This window comes from Mus musculus, chromosome 2, assembly GCF_000001635.26.
Source record: "Mus musculus strain C57BL/6J chromosome 2, GRCm38.p6 C57BL/6J".
Taxonomy (NCBI): domain Eukaryota; kingdom Metazoa; phylum Chordata; class Mammalia; order Rodentia; family Muridae; genus Mus; species Mus musculus.
Window position 1 is genome coordinate 167,858,059 of NC_000068.7, and position 19,880 is coordinate 167,877,938.

The 19,880-nt window shown below is 52.1% G+C and overlaps 3 long non-coding RNA genes across 3 annotated transcripts in view; 1 reads left to right on the forward strand and 2 right to left on the reverse strand.

Moving 5' to 3' along the window:
- Gm32845 overlaps positions 1 to 9,923 on the forward strand; it is a 19,575-nt gene extending 9,652 nt beyond the window's left edge. Inside the window, exons 6-8 of the long non-coding RNA XR_375289.3 lie at positions 284 to 964; positions 4,220 to 4,290; positions 8,827 to 9,923. This is a non-coding gene — a long non-coding RNA (predicted gene, 32845). The remainder of the gene's footprint in view (positions 1 to 283; positions 965 to 4,219; positions 4,291 to 8,826) is intronic.
- Positions 242 to 19,573, reverse strand: Gm33033. Its single transcript, XR_003954119.1, has 2 exons — positions 19,293 to 19,573; positions 242 to 4,980 (listed from the first exon to the last, which is right to left on the reverse strand). It is a non-coding gene; the product is annotated as a predicted gene, 33033 (long non-coding RNA).
- Positions 12,902 to 15,043, reverse strand: Gm32928. Its single transcript, XR_375290.3, has 3 exons — positions 14,648 to 15,043; positions 13,499 to 13,654; positions 12,902 to 13,283 (listed from the first exon to the last, which is right to left on the reverse strand). It is a non-coding gene; the product is annotated as a predicted gene, 32928 (long non-coding RNA).
- Positions 19,574 to 19,880: the final 307 nt, after the last annotated feature.

The window sequence follows — 19,880 nt, forward strand, 5'->3', positions numbered from 1 at the left end:
CAGAGAGGCCAGCATTATACCCAGGTTCGTGACCCCAGTGCTTTGGGGTTGGGGTGGGGGAGGGGACAATTATTTACTCAAGCTTCTCTGGAAAAACATGATGTCAAGGGCGACCGACAGTAAATCTGGACTTGTCCTAGGAAACAATGGGGAGTAGAGACAGGGACAAGTCAGCTGGCCAGAGGGCTGGGGCGCAGCGGATCATAAGGAATTTATTAAAAATCTGTGCAGCAAAAGAGGCTTCTGGTCGACTTCAAAACGATGTTTATTGTGGTGTCTCCAGCACAGGCATCAGAATGAGAAGCTGGAGGCAGCTCTCTGGGCAGTCGTAGGCTGGAGAACTCTTTGGAAAACCTACACGCTCATCCATTCATTTCCTCAGACCTACCATGTGTCTGTGGAGAGTGACATGGCTGCCGCTGCCTCCCGTGACAACAACCACACCACACACACAAACGTCACAGACTTCCGTGCTGGAACAGCGCTTCCACATCAGGGAGAGGGGTGCCAGGATGCTTCCCGGCCTGCAGAAGAGGGAGTGAGATGATGGCTGAGCCTGGCTTCCTTCTGCTCCCCCCTCTTTTTATATTGTCATAGGGAGGGGCTCAAAAGCAGCAACAAAGTGTAGAGGAGATGGAGTCGGGTCCTGGAGAACCATGTGTCTGACTGACGGAGAAAGAACTTGACAACTTCATTAGCAGGAAGGAAAAGCAGAGCCTGGGGCAGAAGGAGGCTTGGCTCGCACAGGACATCTCCAGACCCTTAACGGGTCCAAACAATATTGGCAGGTGAAGGCATCCTAGGATAAAGCTATAGGAAGGCCCCCGCTTTGCTTTCGTGAAAAATGCAAATGAAAGCCACAGGAAGATCAAATCCACGGCTCCGTAGGAAACGTAGGAAACGGTGCTGGCTGAGCAAGCACAAGGACCTGCGTTCAAATATCCAGAACCTACATTAACAGAAGGTATGGTCACTCCCTTGCCTCTAACCCTGATGCCATGGGGAGTGGGGACAGGAGGATCCCTGGGGCTTCCTGGCCACCAACCTAACTCTAGGCTCAGTGAGTGACCCTGTCTTAAAGGAAACACAGCAGAGGGAGTGAGAGCAGGGCACACAGGTCCTCCTCATCTCTCTATGAGGTGTGCACAGGCGAAGCTGCACACAAATGCTCCCATACAACACACACACACCTGCCCACACATATACACATATATACATTCACTCACACATACACACATGTATACCCCTAAACACACACATACATATATGCTCACATACAGACACTCACATATACATATACATACACATGCACACACACACATACATACACACACATAAACACACGGGTGCACACACGTTACTAAGCCACATTTCCATGAAAGCTGTAGAGTATGTTTCTGGGTTGCCCAGTTTATCCTCTGGGACTTGTCTGTTTCTCTGGGACTTGTCTGTTTCTCTCGTGCTTCAAATAAGAACTAGACACAGGAAGGAAGTGTGCAGGATAGGACGGATCATCACACTGAGACCTGGGCCCCCTGGAGAGCATGGCTCTGTCTGTCCTCCTAGGGTCTACTCCTTTTTCACCCCCCAAAACTCACCCCGACAGACTTGGGACACAAAGCCGCTGGCTATGTGAGACCCAAGTCTGAACCTGATGCTACCTCACCACCAGGCAGCTTCAGCTTCCTGATGATGTCATCAGGGGCCTCAGCGCTCTTCAGCGGAGCCACGGCTGCTTCAGAAACACGTGGGGATGTGAGCGAGAGACGCTGCATTTTTCAAAGCACGCATTTGGAGGCTGGAGAGATGGCTCAGCAGTTAAAAGTGCTTCTAGCTCTTCCAGAGGTCCCAAGTACCATTCCCAGAATCCAGATCAGGAGACTCACTACTGCCTGTAACTCTTTACGGGGTGGGGGTGGGGAATCTGTACTCACACTTGCACACACACACACACACATACACACACACACACACACACACACACGTGTGTGTGTGACTTAAAAACAAGGCCTTTCTAAAAACCCCACTTACTTAGCCTATGGCAGGCTGAGACCAGAGGCTGGACTTGGGATGTCCCATTCAGCAGGACCCTGTTTGGAGTTTGGAAAGGGCTCCCTTCTGCCTGGGACCGTTGAGGCCTGCACAGATGGCCAATGGCCAATGGCCATCTGAGCCCTGTCACTATGACCTCAGTTTCTCCTAGCTCAGCTGGCCATCCTCTCCTGGAGAAGCAAGGCTTTGACAGGCAATGGTTTAAACCCATGCTTGCCAGGCCTTCAGACACCAGCCAGCCGCTTGGTGAACTGCCTAGCCTGCCTCATTTCTTACACAGAACAGAGGCTCAGAGAAGCTGTGTGACTTGCCTAATGCCACACAGCCAGGACTGGACCCTGTGAGATCCATTCTCTGGGCCTGGCAGCAGCAGGAGCTGTTTGTGTAGCTGGGGGTCCAAGGAAGAGAAAGAAAAAGCCAGCAGCCTGCAGCTCCACTTACAGGCAAGGCAGCCACTGAGCACTGTCCTCTTCAGGGCAGGCTGAGGCTGAGGTGGAGGACCAGCCACTGCTGGGGGACCAGGAACCTAGCTCTTCTGCCTGCCCGGCAGCAGCAACAGCAGCAGCAGTGTCCATGGCTGCCCGCCAGGCCCTGCCTGACGTCAGGCTCTGACCAGACCAGGGACATAATGTGCTGGCGTCAGGACAAAGACTGAGTGCAGCAGAGGCAAGGTGGGGCCATCCAGAGAACCGGGGATGGAGGGGGCAGAAGAGACAGGCTGAGAGGAAGGAACATGGAGAGAGAAGAGGGAGGCAGAGAGGGTGTGGATAATGGGGTGGGCGGGGAGACAGAGGAAGAATCAGACCGAGACCACAGGCAATACAACAGAGAAAGCTAGGCGGACATGGAAAAGAGAGCCAGGGCCAGAGTAGAGGACTCCAGTCCTCCACTCTACTTAGCTGTGTCCTGGTGACCGGTGGCTTACCTCTGGGAGCCTGGGAGCATTGCCCAGACCTGGAGATGACAGTGTCAAAGCCTCTCATCTGGTCAAGAGAGAGAGCCCCAGTCATGATGCGGAAGGGGACATTATGGAAAAGGCTTTGGCTGGCCCTGTATACAGCAGGGGATTAATAAAGTACAGGCTGTGGGGAGAGAGGGAGATGACAGTGGCCTCTTGGGAATGAGGTGCCTTCTGCAGCCTTGCTGCCCAGCACTGGAGAGCCCTCTTCTGACAATGAGGCTTTAACATGAGGCCATGGTGCAGACCTTCGCCTGGCTGACCTGGTTTGGGGCACACAACTCCTTGTTTATGGGCCTAAGAAGGCCATAGTCTCAGGGCCACCACGTCACCAAAGCCAAGCAAGGCCAGGCCTGGTCACTTCTGGCCTTCCAGCCACAGAACACTTATACATCTTAATTATCAAATTCAGGAGGGCTGAGGGCTAAGCTAGCTCCCCCTGAGGGACCAAACCTGTGTTCTCTGTGGGTGCAGGGACCCCCAAGGGTCCCAGGGGCACTCACCTCTCCGATGCTTTCACACTGTCCCAGAAGCCTTTGCCCTCTCTTCTCCCTCCTCCTCCTCTTCATCCTCAGAATCGAGCACCTACTGTATACTAAGCGAGCTACTAGTATGCAGTTCTGCAGACAACTGCCCAAGGGGGAAGCAGAGACAGTGTCCCCTGAACAGGTAACAGTTCTGTTTTCTGAACAGCTTGAGTATCACCTGTGTCCCACTGTGTACCATGACGATGTCACCACGTACATGGCCATAGTTTTGTCAGAGCTGATCCTCCTGCCCCCTCCAAAGACCTTTGGTTGTCTGAAAACATCTCCACCATGGAGATGTTCTGGCAACTCAAGGGCACAGACCAAGTCACACATAATACCCTACTATGCACAGGATAACCCAGCACGGAGAACCCTCCAGCCCCCAACACTGGAGTGGCAAGGTTAAGGACTAAGCTGGGAGGTAAGAGGCACGTGTATGCATGACCACGTGGAAGCTGAAGGTCAGCCTGGGTGCCCTTCCTAAGGTTTCGTCCACACTGTTCACTGAGACAGGGTCTCTCACCTGTCTGGACTGTGCCAAGCAGGCTAAGCGGCTACTGCTAAGTCCCATGATCCTCCTGTCTCCGCCTCTCTAGTGCTTAGCTTTACATGGAGGCCCTCAGCAAGCGCCTCACCTCTGACCCATCTCCTCAGCTGTTTCTTTGTCATCTGTCATCAGGCGTTTCTGGATGCTGGGGACGTGGAGAATGGCCTGACCTGTTCTCAGAAGAGGAATGACCTTGTCCATCAGTGAGTCTCCCACACTTAGAAATGTCCCTGATATGATGTAGAGCCTGGTATATGTTCGTTATTTGATAAAAAAAAAATCAGAAATGGTGCTGTGGAACGGATATGTCTCTGATCGCACAGATGCTAACGGCAACATCAGTATCTGAACTGGGAGCTGGCCCTATAATTAATTGGCACCTAACGTGAGTGACGCTGGACAGCCCCACCCCAATGTAGCAGAACTCCATGCTCCACGGAGAGCCAGACATTCACCCTTCCTTACAGAGCCTGCATCCCCACTGACATTTCCAGGACACACTGGACATCTGGGAAACTGAAGATCAGAGAGGGTGAGGCTCTTCCTCAGGCTGCACAGTAACCAGCCTGCAGAGCTGGGTGGGCTTCAATCTTGCCAGGCAGTGCCACTGGCCCTTGTCACTTCCAACATGTTCTGGACCCTGAGGAGTCATAAGGGCTACCTACCCAGAATTATGACACTTGTCAGTCTCAGGTAGTCTCCAGCAAGGAATTCTGGGAAGTGAACTGGGGTCAGGATCTGGGTCCCTGGTGTTTGAAGCCAGCCAGGCCACTTCTCTGCTGTACAGCCGCAGGTAAATGGCCCCTCCTCCTTCTGATATTTCCGGCTGAGGTTCTGCAGAACCGGAAGGGTTATCTTCCTACACCGTGGGTCCTGAGCCCACACGGTGCCACCTAAATGAGTGTGGGGTTGTGAAAAAAAATTCAGCAACTGTGAAATGTTTCTGAGCACATAACCACCAAAACTTAGTTCAAAGTCAGACATGTAACAAGCCTGAGCAGTTTCTGCTGCACTCTCCTATATCGGAATTCGTGACTTCAGCACAGCCTTGGCCTGGACCAAAGGCAGCGTATGTACCCTGCATGCCACCCACTACTCAACACCACCAAACACCACCTGAAACAGCACCCTCAGGCAGAAGGAACGGGGATGCTGCTCAGGCCTGTGGGGGTAAGAAATGAATCCAGCATCTGACGCTGGGGAGCCCTGAAGCCACAGGTGTCAGACGTGGAGGCCGAGTGCCCGCCGGCCTGCATGGTGACCCAGATTGAGAGGGCGCGGAATCCCAGGGTGCTCTGCAAGCTCCGTGCAGCCCTCGGTGCCTTTGCTCTGAAGTAAGCATGGACTAAGCCTGCTCTGTACTTGGCTGGGTGCAAGGTGCCCAGCTGGGGCAGCCGTGTCACCCCCCTCTGGTCCCACACAGGAAAAGGGAGCCACCAGGAGGGGACGGGAGGTGGGCATAGTTCACAGTTGGTCAGGGTGTTTGTTCCTAAGGGTTGGCAGAAGGTGTCAGCCAGGGAAACAGAGTTTCTGGTTGAGGTGACATTACCTCCCACAGGAACGACAAGGAAGGACATGGAAGCTGATCTAGGGCCTCTAAGAAACAAACACTTCAGGCAGAGGGACTAGTCCTTGCAGAGACCTTGAGGGGGCCGAGAACAAGGTCAGGGACAGGAATTCTGGGAGGAAGAGCTCTGGCCAAGCCGAGACTGAGGCTGGGTCCTGAGGGAGACGGATTGAAGGGAGACGTAGTTAGAGTTTCATCCCCGATTCCTGGTCAGGGTCTGCAGTGGATCCAGGACAAGCAGGGGCAGTGTTCATTGTCCTGTTTATAGCTCACAGGGGACATGCACCTTTCTGTGACTTGGAGATCCCTGGCACTGTATCCAGACCTCCAACCAAACTGCTGCTCTCTCAGATGGGCAACTGGGGCCCAAGAAGAGAACACCTCTCTCTCTCCAGGGTCTCACCTCTAGAATGCAGTGGAAATGGATCTGAGGCCCAGGTCTTTACCTCATTGAATTGAAGATGAGAAACAGGGAAAGAAAGAAAAGGAGGAGAGGAGAGGAGAAGGGAGGAGAGGGGAGAGGAAGGGAGGAGAAGAGGAGATTAGAAGAGGGGAGGAGACAATGGGAGGGGAGAGGGAGAGAGGAGGGGAAGGGAGGTGGAGATGGAAGTGGGGAAATGGGAGAGAGGAACACACAGGAGCCAGGCTGCACAGGCACTTCCTCTCACCCACAGGACATCTCCGGTCCATCTCAGCCACCGTCACAGATTAAAGTATTTCCCATAGAAACTCCATTTCTACTTCCGTTTAAACACGGGGCCCGGTGCCAGGCCATTAAGGGTTGGATCGGAAGTGTCCCCGAGAGCTTTGTTTTGAATACTTGAGCACCCCACGGGTGTTCTGAATTCTTATTTCCCAGCTGGCTTAACTGAGAAAATGCCTCCATATGATTGGCCTGCAGGCAAGTCTGTGGGGGCTTTTTTTTTCTTTTTAATTAGTGATTGATGTGGGAGGGTCCAGCCCACTGTGGGTGGCACCACCCCTGGGCAGGTGGGTCTGGGTTGGATAAAAAGGCAAACTGAGCAAGCTATGGGGAGCAGGCCAGTAAGAGGCGCTCCTCCATGGCCTCTGCTCAGTTCCTGCCTCCAGGTTCCTGGCCTGAGTTCCCGCAGGGATGGACTATGATCTGAGCGCTGAAACAAACCCTTTCCTCCTCAAGTTGCTCTTGCTTATGGTGTTTATCGCCGCCATAGAAACCTGACTGGACACAGACAAATCCCCAGAGCTCCCTGGCAGGCCAACCCATAGCCAAGTGGGTTTAGTGAGAGTCGCTATCTCAAAAACTAAGGTGGAGAAAGATAGAGGAACACACCCACATGTGGACCTTTGACCTCCACATGCACATACACGTGCACACACATGCCCCTGCGAACACACACACACACACACACACACACACACACACACACACACATGCACACACAGAATAATCCATGAAAAACAAGACAATTCCCTTTCCCTCTTTCCTCATAGTCCTTGCTGATTGTCACCCAGTGGGCTGAACCTCATGTCACACTAGAGGTCCTGCGTCTGAACACCTGTGGAGCTGTCAACATTATAGGACATTATAGGATACAGAGCCAGCTGCTACAGAGACTGAGAGAGGATCAGAAGTTAAAGGCTAGCCTGGTCAACTAACGAGACCCAATCTTAAAAGGGGGGACAAAAGAACCCTCATGTGGTAGATAATGGGGTGGGAGCATCAGGGGTAGGAGGTCTGGGAGGACACTCTGGCCAGGATGAAGCTGGGAAGCTAGGTCCTGGGAGGGGGGACACTTTGGTTGTAGAGGGCTTGTCTAGCAGTCACAAGGCCCAAGGTACAGCCACTAGTAAAGGTAAGGAGAGAAAGAGAGAGAGAGAGAGAGAGAGAGAGAGAGAGAGAGAGAGAGAACTAGAAAGGAGGGGAGAGCCAAGCAGGGGAGGAGAAGAAGAAGGAGACAGGATACAGCTGGATTTGACTTACAGATTAACAAGAAATGACTTCTTTGTCTATGTGCCCAAACAATGCTTGTGACTGACTCAGCCTGTTTTCTCTGGGGATCTGGTCCTGCATAGACAGAGACACACTAGAGCGTGTAAGTCTATGCTCAGCAACTCATCTAGGGGTGCTGCGTGCAAATCCCTCAGGAACCAGCCCTGGAGTCCAGGTCTTCCATACCAGCTGCATCACCAGGGCTAGCGAACAGTCTTCTCTGGGCTTCACACTTAGATGTCCATCTTAGATAGTGACAAGTGGCAGACTTGGGGAGCTCTGGGCAGAGCCTGGAGCTGTGTGTCTGATGAAGGGAAGAGCTTGCCAGTCATCTCCTGCGACCTGGCTCTAGCCAGTGAGACCACAAGAAGCCCTTCTGGGATTCATACTCTGAGAAGACCATGTCTCTTAAGGGCCAGGCAGTACTGTCCCCAATCTTCATTTTTGCCTTAGGCATCATAAGAATGTAGTGTTAGAATCTAGTGTGAGAGTCCAGCCTGGACACACCTGCAGTGGCTCCTCCCATTTCACAGACACCCACTGAGGCACTGTCTGGGAGTCAGTCCCTAGCCAGCAGACACCCCAGGGCCAGGACTTCCACCTGGGAAGTGAGTTTACATCAAGGGTATTGGTGTCCACGCATGAACTTGCACCCCATCCCTTGCCTCCTGTCTAGGAATCAGAGAACCTGGCTGTGGGCTTGTGCCAGATACAGAAATTTGACTGTCTCCCAGCAACCATGGTGGGGAATGGCACATCCACATCTGACCATTGCAAAATATTAAAGCAAATCCACCCTGGGCCCAATGTCATGGGCCATCCAGGATGACACTGCCTCCCTGGGGGACACTTGGTAGTGATGGAGTGTTCACTGACGGCCCTATTTAGGAAAGGACACCAGGACAAATATGCCTCTTCCTGTGCCCAGAACAGCGGAGAAAGATCGGGCCCAGCCTGCCAACAGGGTTGTGTCTGGCAGTGTCTGTGACCCTAGGGAGGCAGGGAGTCTGCTGGGCTCTAGGAGAAGTGTGACCCCCCCACCCATGCTAGGAAGTCTTTTACTTGCCCTCTGTCCCCTCAGCCACGTTTCCATCTGGGGACCGCCTACCTTGCCCATCTCTGAAGTAAACAGCCACATCCGCCCATCCCAAGGTGGTATAGGACACACTTCCAGGATGTCATACTCTGTCTGTCCCCCAGCCAGGCCCGTTTCCATGTGGTGGGTGCATTGCACAGTACCATCCGCCCCCAGGCGGTTCCAGCTGGAAGCCAGACAGGCCTTTTGCTCCTGGAATGCGGGACCCACGCCAAGCTGTGGAGAGGGCCGGCTGATAACGGAGTGCTGACCACTGCAGACTGCTTCCTAGAGAAATGCCTTCACCTCTTCTGCCCAAGTTCCCAGGATGTGGCAAGCCCCAAGATTCCTGGGTCAGTGGGGCAAATTTCCAGAATCTTCCATCCCAGCCTCACATATTCCCAAGAAAGTGTAACAAAAGCTTCCTGGCTGGGGAGTTCTGGGAGTCGATTAAAAAATGCAAGAGGGTATGCTGGCCACACTAAAGTGCTCTTTCTCTCTGGGTCCTCTTCTTGAGGGAAAATTGTTTGTTTACCCAGGGATGGTTATGCCCGCAGCCGTGGCTGCTCTATCCCTCCACCCACCAGCCCTGTGCCAGCACCTCATGGCCGTCAGTCACCAGCACATCTGTCTCTTTGCTCTGAGGGCCACACAAGACACACAGGAAGTGACTGAGCATCTGTGCCTTCAACAGCCATCTTCCTCACATTAATGAGCTGGGCAGGAGCTCACTACATCTCTCTGTCCCTCTTCCCGATATGACCACACTGAATAAGGCTCTTTTTCTATTTTCTACTTTAAAACTGGCTGAGACCGGTGGCTGAACCTAAGTTGAGGCAAAGGTTGTGAGCCCCAAGTTCGGTAATACCTAGGGGTTTGATGGAGCCTGGGTCTGTCCCATCCAGTCCCTGCTGCCTGGTGAGAATGTCTTGGAGGTTGTTTTGTGTTGTGTACGGGGACCAGGAACTCTCTGTGGGATTCAGTGGCCACTGGGCAGTGCCAGCTCTAGAATGGCCCTGCGAGGGCTGCCTTCCCCCATTAGCCTCGTGTCCCCATCCTTAACTTTCTGGTGACAGCCTCAGTCCCAGGTTGAGACCCAGGATTTTGTAGGTCAGATAGATGTGGCTGTCCCCACCCCATCCCCAAATGCCCAGGACTCAGAAGTTGGACAACACCAGACTTCAGGGAGACACTGGGCCCTGTGTTGAAGCCTCTACACCGCCCTGCCCTCTGTTCTCAAGAATCTACATCAGCGGTTCTCAACCTTCCTAATGCCGCGACCCTTTAACACAGTTCCTCATGTGGTGGTGACCCCCCACCATAACATTATTCTTGTTGCTACTTCATAACTGTAATTTTGCTACTGGTATGAATCATAAAGCAAATACCTGTATTTTTTTGATGGTCTTAGATGGCCCTTGTGAAGGAATCATTCACCTTTCAAAAGGGTCCCGGGACCACAGGACAAGAGCCACCCCCCTTATATGAGCTGTCTCCTGAGCTCCAGACCCCACTCACAGCTTCCCCAGGGCTTTGTGTTTCCTCCTCCAATCTGCTACCCAGGGCCCTGTGTGTTCAGACATCTCCCTGGGTGCCTGTTGCCCATCCCCGGCTGGGCATTCCCTCACTGTCCTTCCCCTGTGTGCATTGAATAGCACAAATCAGTAGGAAGCCAACGTGCTGCTGAACGATCTTGGGCTAAGAGCTAGGGTAGGGGGATGAGCTATTACTTTCGAACCCTGAACAAAACCTAGAGCAATCCCGGCTTCTATGGGCGTGTTGGAAAGTCCATGACATGTCTAAGCAGTAGGAAAGACTAGGGGCTGATTAGGACGCCTTGCTGGGACCCAGCTGTGCCTTGGTACTCAGGGAAGCCTTCCCTGAGGAGGTTATGCTGCAGCTGACGTATGAGAAGAGATGGAGAGAGATGGGAAGAAGAGATGGGAGACGAGGGACCTCGCGTGCCAGTACCAGAGGGGTTTCGAGAGGATGCAGCAGGGGGTGAAGGGGGGCAAGCCAGTCTGACCCCAGGCGCTCCTCACTCATTTTGGACCTACTGTGTGCTGGGCTCACAGGCAGCTTGCTGTCCCATGGAGCCCCAGCTAGAGGGTAGGACAGTTGCCAAGCAGAGAGGGAACAGATGTTGATGCCCAAAGACTGACAAGCATCAGCATATCTCTGCCGACTGGAACTGCACACAGCTGGCTCCCCAAGAACCGAGGTAAATGCTGTGTGGAGATACACATTCAACACACAAATGCACATACACGTACATATACACATGCATGCGTGTACACACACAGCATAAGCATTGCATGCATGTGTGCATATATACATGCACGCACATGTGTGCACATGCACACAAACACACACAAAAATGAATAATTCCTTGAACTGCATACAAGACAGGTATGAAGGAGCCAGGTGTATCAACTCAACGCCTTGGAGGCCGAGGTAGAAGGGTTGTGAGCTTGGGACCAGCCTGGGCCTGGCTCTCCAAAATCAAATTTCCCTGTCCTGTGATCCTGTTGGTCACCCTCCATGCTGAGGTCACCTTCCACGCAGGCAGAGTGGTAGTCTCCCGGAAGCAAGGAGCTGGGCTAGGCCATGTCACTCACATGAATATTCCCTACCCCTATAACCTCTTTCTCCTTTGCCCAGAGCCTGGCAGGCACAAGGCTCTAGTGGGCTCTGTGTAAAGGATCAACACGTGTCAACCCCTCTGTCCACCCAACCCCTTCTCCAGCCTCTAGACCTCAGCACACACCTCTCCATCCCAACTCTCTGGGATGATCCCTGGGGACACTGTCCCCTCCCCCATGCAGCCTTTCCAGTTGTCTGGCCCTGCCTGTCCCATGCAAGTGTCTGTGACCAACACCTCCTCGGGGACCGCTTCCTCCTGCTCTATTACTCCCAGAAGCTGGAGTCAGGGGCAGCGCAGCACCAAGGAGCCTGAGGTCCTCCTGACTCCCCAGAGAAGCCCAGCTCTGCTTCCAACTCTGGTTCCTAGCCCCTTCTTAAGTGCAACCGAGACCTTGCCACAGTCGCACAGGGGCTGAGAGGCAGTGGCTGCTGGTGTTGCCCCCAGGGCCGTGAGGGACGGGGGGGAGGCACTACATCCTAGAAGTCAGCTGATAATGAGGGCTGGAGAATGGAGGGTCTGGGGAACAGCCAGGTCTGAGCAGGAACCACAAAGGAGCAGGAGAAATGGCTGCTCTGGCTAGGAGGAGACGGGGAACTGAAGAGCTCCCACCTCAAGAGGCACTGTCTGTGGCCTTCCATGACACCTGGGGTCAGAGCCATAGGTGGCTTTAGAAACTGGACAGGAAAGGCAGCTGAGTGGATGGGGCTGACAGTGGGGACAGGTGGGAATAGGAGGAGTGAGAGCCTGGGGTGTCCCGACCTTTCTGTCCAGGACCCACAGCAGTTCGACAAGGGTGTCCCAGTTCCCAACAGGCACAAGACATCTACTTTCTGCACATGTGTCACTTTTAAAATTATGTGTGTGTGTGTGTGTGTGTGTGTGTGTGTGTGTGTGTGTGTACACATGTGAGCACAGGCGTGTGGTTTTGTTTGTTTAACCTTTGAAAAATCGATGCACGAATCTGAACAGAGGCTACAAGTGTGACAGTCACATCACAGAGGTTTGGGAATGATGCTGCTCATCCCCCAGTCCAGGTTATACCGCCAAAAACAAACAAACAAACAAACAAAAAACAAAACAAAAAAAACCAAAAAAACAAACAAACAAAAAAAAAACCCCAAAAAAACAAAAAAAAACAAAACAAAAAACAAAAAAAAAAAAAAAACGAAACGGTGATTTACTGAGTAACCTCCAGTAGGCACACTGAAATATACCAAACCCACTATCCACCCAACAATATCTGGCTCTTAATTTACCCTCTTGGCCTCACCCTAGCCATGCAAGCTTCCCCAGCCTCTCAGGGAAACAAATTGTTAAATTCATCAAGCGCCTACTATGTGCTGACCTCTGGGAAACAGTTGTCACTGAAGGTAAACTAGTCTGGGCCCGATCTCCTGCTAAAAGTTTGAGGGACCATCCCCAGGAACTATATACAGATGCAGGAGAATGATTGCCGTCCTCACTATGTGCCATCCAAACCTAGAACACGGTCTGCACACAGTAGGTTCTCAACAGGTGCTAAACACAGTACGTGTTGCCTGAATTGGCCTTCTCAAAAGTGCTGACACTCATGACCACACAGTGGCTTGTGAGTCCTGCTTGGTCTACAGATGGAGTGGCCGTCTGTGACATTGGCCAGGTATCTTCACAACACAGACAAGCTGCCAAGCCTGAGGTTTATATTGCAAATTAATCTGATCTTGGGAAAATTCTAAAGGCTTAGGGATAGGAGAAGACTTGGAAGCACTATGGGATGAGGCATGTAGGAACGCCCAGTGAGGCTCTTAGCTTCACCTGGGAAGTCAGTGCACCCTCTGGAGGAGGATGCACCTCGGCAAGGGAAAGCCAGCCAGTGGGATGAGAACACCTTCCCTGGACCAGGTAGGTCCTAGCTGGTTTGGTTTCCCGGGTCTCTTGCAGCTTTGCAGTTCTGCCACCCTGAAACAAAACAGACGTGACTGCGTCTCAATAAAACTTTATTCACAAACCCAGATGAAGGGCCACAGCTGGACCCGAAAGCCACAGCTCTGTTGGTCCCTGAGCTAACTACAGAGAGAAGGAGTTGGGCAGAAGGAGCTGCCTGTGTCTGTACAGACACCTCTCATATAAGCACAGGATCCAAATTCATTCAATCTGTATTTCAAGGCACTTACTGTGTGTGTGGCACTGCTCGTACCCTGAGCACCAGGAAGTAACCAAGATGAATGTCGTTGTGGGGGAGACAGACTCTAACCACACAGATATGAACAAACAAGTGGGATGCTCTCCGGGCTGTAGGAGGCAGGAACACATCGTGTACAGCCTGGTGACTGTAGACGAGAGTGGCTGTTATTTTAGGTCAATGTGCAAACAAACCCAGTTTTTTAAGCGCACAAGTCAAACACCACGCAGAAACAACAGAGCAACAGCAAGCAAGGAAGGCGTCTTGGACCCTATGGAAATGTCAGCCAGGCCAAGGCAACCTGGGCCACATCCCGGGAGTGGGCAGCCTGGAATGAGCTGTGTCTGCAGCCTTCCTGGCCCTGCGGCTGGACGCAGTTAATTAAGAAGATACCCACCTCACTGCGGCCCAAGGTGTCTTCTCTAATTAGCCTGAGTTTTGAGAGCTTTGAAATAGAGGATGAAAGGGAAGCTGGGGTGAGTCTCTGGTCACGGGGCAATCAGTCGGGAACTGGGCCGTGAACCCCAAGAACTTGACTCCTGCTCACACCTGCAGGCCTGTGGGAACCAATCCGGCTCTGCTACCGAGTGGAGTTTCGGGCGCCCACAGCAAAGGAGACGGGTGTGAGAATCGGGGTCCAAAATGTGTGTGATTCTCACCTTCTCCCTCCCTCCCTCCCTCCCTTCTTTCCTTTTTGGTCTGTCCCCACTCCCTCACTCCCTCAAGTTAGCCCAGGCTGGTCTAGAACCTCAGATTCTTCCACCTGGGCCCCCCAAGTGCTGGGTCACAGAAGTGTGCTTGCATACACTGCCAGGGCTTCATTCTCAGCGTTGCTGGTGCTCCCAGCCATTGCTAACTGGGAGCCAGGTGAGTGACTAAGTCCCTCTGAGGCTCTCGCTGTCTTGTTTGAAGTGGGTGACTCCTATGCTAAATGTCTGTAAGCGCATGACTCGGGGAAGAAATGATGGCCCCACTTTTCTTTGGGACACTTCCCCATTACCTGGTCAGTCTTCCAGACAGGGGCTTTGAGCAGTCAGGGACAGCCTAGCACTGCACAGTGCCAAGAGGGCTCCTATCACACAGACTGTGGCCAAAAGGCAAGCCCTGAAGCTAAGTTACACAGAGAGGTTAAGTTACTCACCCAAGGTCACATGGCTGGACCAGGCAGCCTGGTTCCCCTGTCAGCTTCAGCCTTCTGTGGGTGGCTGAGGACTTGGCTTCCCATGGTGTAGGTCTCCCTCTGCTCAGCTCTAGCCTACCAGCCTGTGGATGTCTGGGGATTTAAATTGTTTATTGTATGTGTATGGGTGTTCTGTCTGCGTGTACATCTGTATACCGTGTGCATGCCTGGTGCCCACAGAGACCAGAAGAGGGTGTTGGACCCACTAGAACTGGACTCACAACCAGTGGCCATGTGGATCTGGGAAAGTGAAGCTGGGCCCTGTGGAAGAGCAGCCAGTCTTAATCACTGAGCCACGTCTCAGCCTCATTTCTGGAGATTTTTGAAGCATTACTGATCTTTTAGTTTGTGATGCTTGTGGAGGTCAGAGGTCAGCCTCAGGGTTCTTTCCTTGTCTTTTTCGTTTTTTCTTGTTTTTGTTTGTTTGTTTGTTTTGTTTTTTTAAAACGGGATTTTTTTCTGTGTAGCCCTGGCTGTCCTGGAACTCACTCTGTAGACCAGGCTGGCATCGAACTCACAGAGATCCACCTGCCTCTGCCTCCTGAGTGCTGGAACTAAAGGTGTGCACTACCACTGTCACTAGTGTTGTTTCTTAAAAGCCACCTACTTGGGTTTTTAAAATTGGGGTGTGTGTGTGTGTGTGTGTGTGTGTGTGTGTGTGTGTGTGGTGTGTGTATGTGTGTGTGTAGTGTGTGATATATGTGGTGTGTGTAGTATGGGATATATGTATATAGTGTGCAGTATGTATGTATAGTGCATATGTGTGTGTGGTGTGTGTGTGGTGTGTATGGTGTGTGGTGTATGTGTGGTATGTGCATTGTGTGTGTAGTGTGTATATATTCATGGTATGTGTGTGATATGTACATGTGTGTGGGGTGTGTGTGAGTGTGTGCTGTATATGGTAGTGTGTATGTGTGGTTGTGTGTGTGTGTGATGTATATGGTAGTGTGTACGTGTGGTTGTGTGTGTGTGATATGTGTGTGTGGTGTGGTGTGTGTGTGTGTGTGTGTGTGTGTTTGTGTGTGTGTGAAGTACGGCTTGTTTGTGGAGATCAGAAGACAATTCGCAAGAGGCAGTTCTTACACTCTACCGTATGAGTCCAAAGGATTGAACATGCCATCATGTTTGATGACTGCTGCCTCTGCGTGCTCAGTTATCTTACTGGTCCAATGTTGGTTTTTTTTTTTTCAAGTCTACAAGTGTCCAGCTTCTATGGGGTGCTGGGGATAGAGTTTGGTCTTTACACCTGTGTGACAGTCGCTCTACTCACTGAGCCATCTCCCTGCCCAGCTTCTAGTTCTAAAGCCATGCTTGTGTGCTGTCTTGTTCCTGCCTACCACCACCCCAGGTCGCATCTGAGAACACCACGGTACTGACCAGGAGTGAGATGGCACACACCCCCAACTCCCGCATTTGGGGGTCAGAGGCAGAAAGACTTCTGTAGCACAAGGCTAGCCTATGCTACAGAGTGAAGCCCTATCTCAACCATCCTAGGGCTGGGAGGTGGCTCAGTGGGAGAGTGCTTGCCCAGTGTGAGCAGGACCTGGTTCCACCCCCAGCGCTGCAGATAAAGCAAACAAAACCCAGGTGAGGCCTGGACTTGAGAGTGCTTCCTTCTGAGTGGACACTGCAGGCTCACACGAGGTCATGAATGGCAAGAAAAGGCAATTTTTAAATATCAGAAGGCCAATGGGAAAAGAGAAAATATGGATGGTGAAAGGGTTTGCCAGAAGTTAGAGAGAGAGAGAGAGAGAGAGAGAGAGAGAGAGAGAGAGAGAGAGAGAGCCACCAGAGCTAGGGAGTTCTGGGCTGTGCAAAGGCCCCAGGTGATGTGGACACAGAAATATGGGGTGTCTTTGAGAGTTTTTTCAGCCTGGGGTGCAGGGCATAGAATCCTGGAAAATGCAACGGCCATCAAGGTGGCCCTGAATCTGTGGCTTTTAGGTTCTTGTCTCAAAAATTCAAAGAATGAAGTTCACAGACCACAGAGCACTAGTTTTGGGAAGAGATGTATCATAGATTCGTAGGTGAGAGCCGCACTCTTTGCATTCAGCATGGAGGGGAGCATGGAGGACAAGCGCCCACATGGCGGGGGGGGGGGGTCTTCAGAAGAACAGGGAAGCCCAGGGCACTGAGGGCAAGCTGGGCTCTGGCCAGCACCAAAGAAAGGCAGAAGAAGGCAAAGTTGTACCCGGTTCTGACTCAGGCCCAACAGAACCTCACAGCTGGCAGGGCTGTGCTGGGGGTGGGGATTCTGGGAAGGAAGACTATTCATCGCATTAAAGGGCATTCTCCATCTTGGCAGCGAGCTTGAAGAGGCTCTTCCTGGGGTGGCCCCTTGGCCAGGTGGTGGGCAGGCCCAGCTGAGTTAACTCTGGCAAAACGTGAGGGGTAAGTGTGTGTCACCAGATGTTTGCCCTTGGCCATAGGACAGCACCTAGGGTGGGCCCGCTTTTGACCACAAGCTATGGGGGTCAGGAAGGTGTGGGCAAGTAGAGTTCTGACCGCTCAGGAGAAAGTCATGCTGTGGGGGCTGCTGGAGCTAGAAGTGCTGAGCCTTCCTGCCCACCACTTTACTGTGATCTTTAAACCAGTGTGTGTGTGTGTGTGTGTGTGTGTGTGTGTGTGTGTGTGTTTGTGTACATACACAGATCATGTGTATGTATGCGTTCATGTGTGGTATGTATATGTGTATATGTGTGCTATGTATGTTTTGCATGTGTATTATGTATGCCTATTATATGTATATATGTGTGTGCACATGTGTGTATATGTCTGTGTACATGTATGTGCATGGTACATGTGTGTATGTGTGTCTATGTGTGTGTGTGTCTATGTATGTGCACATGTGTATGTGTATATGCATGTAGTTATGTGTCTGTACATGTGTATGTTAATGTGTATGCTTATGTTTTTATGTGTGTATGTCTCTGGATGAATGTGTGTGTATGTCTATGTCTATGTGTGTGTGTGTGTGTATATATATATATATGTGTGTGTGTGTGTGTGTGTGTGTGTGTACATCTGTGCATGTATATGTGTGTGAATGACTATGTTATGTATATATATATGAGTGTGTGTATGTACATGTATATATGTATGTATGCATGTAGCCTGCATGCATGTATGCATGCATGTGTTAGCATCTGATTATGATGCCCACAAGGTAGGCATTGGCTCAACCTTCCAACCACTTCCTTCTGCACCAGCTTCTCCAGAGAGTGCAGCCCAGAGGTTCAAGTTGAAGAAGCTTTCTAGAAGGTTCCCACAAGCAGAATGAAAGAGAACTGGGCAGGCAGGAAGGGTTAGGATGCATTCCAGCCATGGATGTCAGTAGAACTCCACCCTGGGCTTTCTGTAAACCTACTGGGATCCCCAGCCACGTGGCAGCCTGTGAGATAAGAGCTAAGTCATCCTGAGGCTGAAATGCTTTGAATTTACCCCAGGCTTCCCACCCCAAAGCCCATGAGCCCACCAGCCTACAGGACGATGAGCCAATAAATCCATAAGCCAATGAACTCATGAGCCCATGCGGCCACAAACTCACAAGCCCAGAGTCCACAAGCCTACGAGTCCAAGAGCCTACATTCACATGAGTCTATGAGCCCACAAGCCCACAGACCCACTAATCTACAAGCCTACAAAACCATGAACCCATGAGCTCATGAGCCCAAAGCCTACAAACCCATGAACCTGTGAGCCCATGAGCCACGAGCCCATTAACACTTGAGCGTACGAGCCCATGAGTCCACAGGCCCACTCTTTAGAGGCTGTGGCAAGAGTTGGAGGTGAGGCTAGGTTACATTGAAAACTTCTGGCTGTATACAAAGAGCAATCCACCTCTGGGTCTCCAGTGATCTTTAAGAGCACTAGGGTCCTGAGAACCACCTCTGCTGCCTACTGGCCCATAGTCAAACTCTGGGCTGAGCCACAGCCTACTGGCTCTCTGGTTACTTGCAGCCAAATGCACTACCGTCTGTCCTCCCCCCTGGAACCATTGCCTGCCTGGATCACAGCACACACAGGGACAGCTTGAGATCTGCCTGGATCACACCACACACAGGGACAGCTTGAGATCTGCCTGGATCACACCACACACAGGGACAGCTTGAGATCTGCCTGGATCACACCACACACAGGGACAGCTTGAGATCTGCCTGGATCACACCACACACAGGGACAGCTTGAGATCTGCCTGGATCACACCACGCACAGGGACAGCTTGAGATCTGCCTGGATCACACCACGCACAGGGACAGCTTGAGATCTGCCTGGATCACACCACGCACAGGGACAGCTTGAGATCTGCCTGGATCACACCACACACAGGGACAGCTTGAGATCTGCCTGGATCACACCACACACAGGGACAGCTTGAGATCTGCCTGGATCACACCACACACAGGGACAGCTTGAGATCTGCCTGGATCACACCACACACAGGGACAGCTTGAGATCTGCCTGGATCACACCACACACAGGGACAGCTTGAGATCTGGATGGATCACACCACACACAGGGACAGCTTGAGATCTGGAGCACGGAGACCTGCTCCTGGGGTCACACTGTAGAACCTCGTGTTCCCCAGCTCACCGGAGGCTCCTACCTCTTGGCTTTGTCTCTTCCTTCAGGCTTTGGTGGCTCAGCCATCAGCTGCTCCAGAACTCAGCCCTTCCCGGAGGAGGCAGAGCTGACCTTTGCCCTGCTCTCCCTGTCTGTGTGTCAATAGCCCAAGGCCACTGCTGAAGCTTTGGGACCCAGAACAGTTCCCCACATCCTTTGATGGAGAGGATGAGCAGTGTATCTGCTGCTCCTGGAGAGGAGTGAGTCACGGTCACAGAGCTGGGGTCACTCTCAGGAGTCTGCTATCTCGTTCGCTCCCTCCCTTGCTTGGTACCCAGCTCCCCCCTCCCTGCCCCCCCCCCCCCCGGCTTCTGAAGGCCCTGACTCATGAGCAGCTTGTGGTCAGCTCCAACACTCAGCTCCTTCTCTGTTCATCTTGTACCCAGCCGGTGGCCTTTAATTAGGTGTAGTTAATTTCCTGCCTCTGTCCATGCTGTCTCCCCTATTTTTAGCACGTTATGCTAAATACTGAGGATGCCGTGGTCCTGAAAGAAAGGGCTGCTAGCGTTTACTATGTGCTGAGTACTTTAAGTCTTCTTTTTTTTTTTCCTTGAAAAAGATGTCCCTTCTT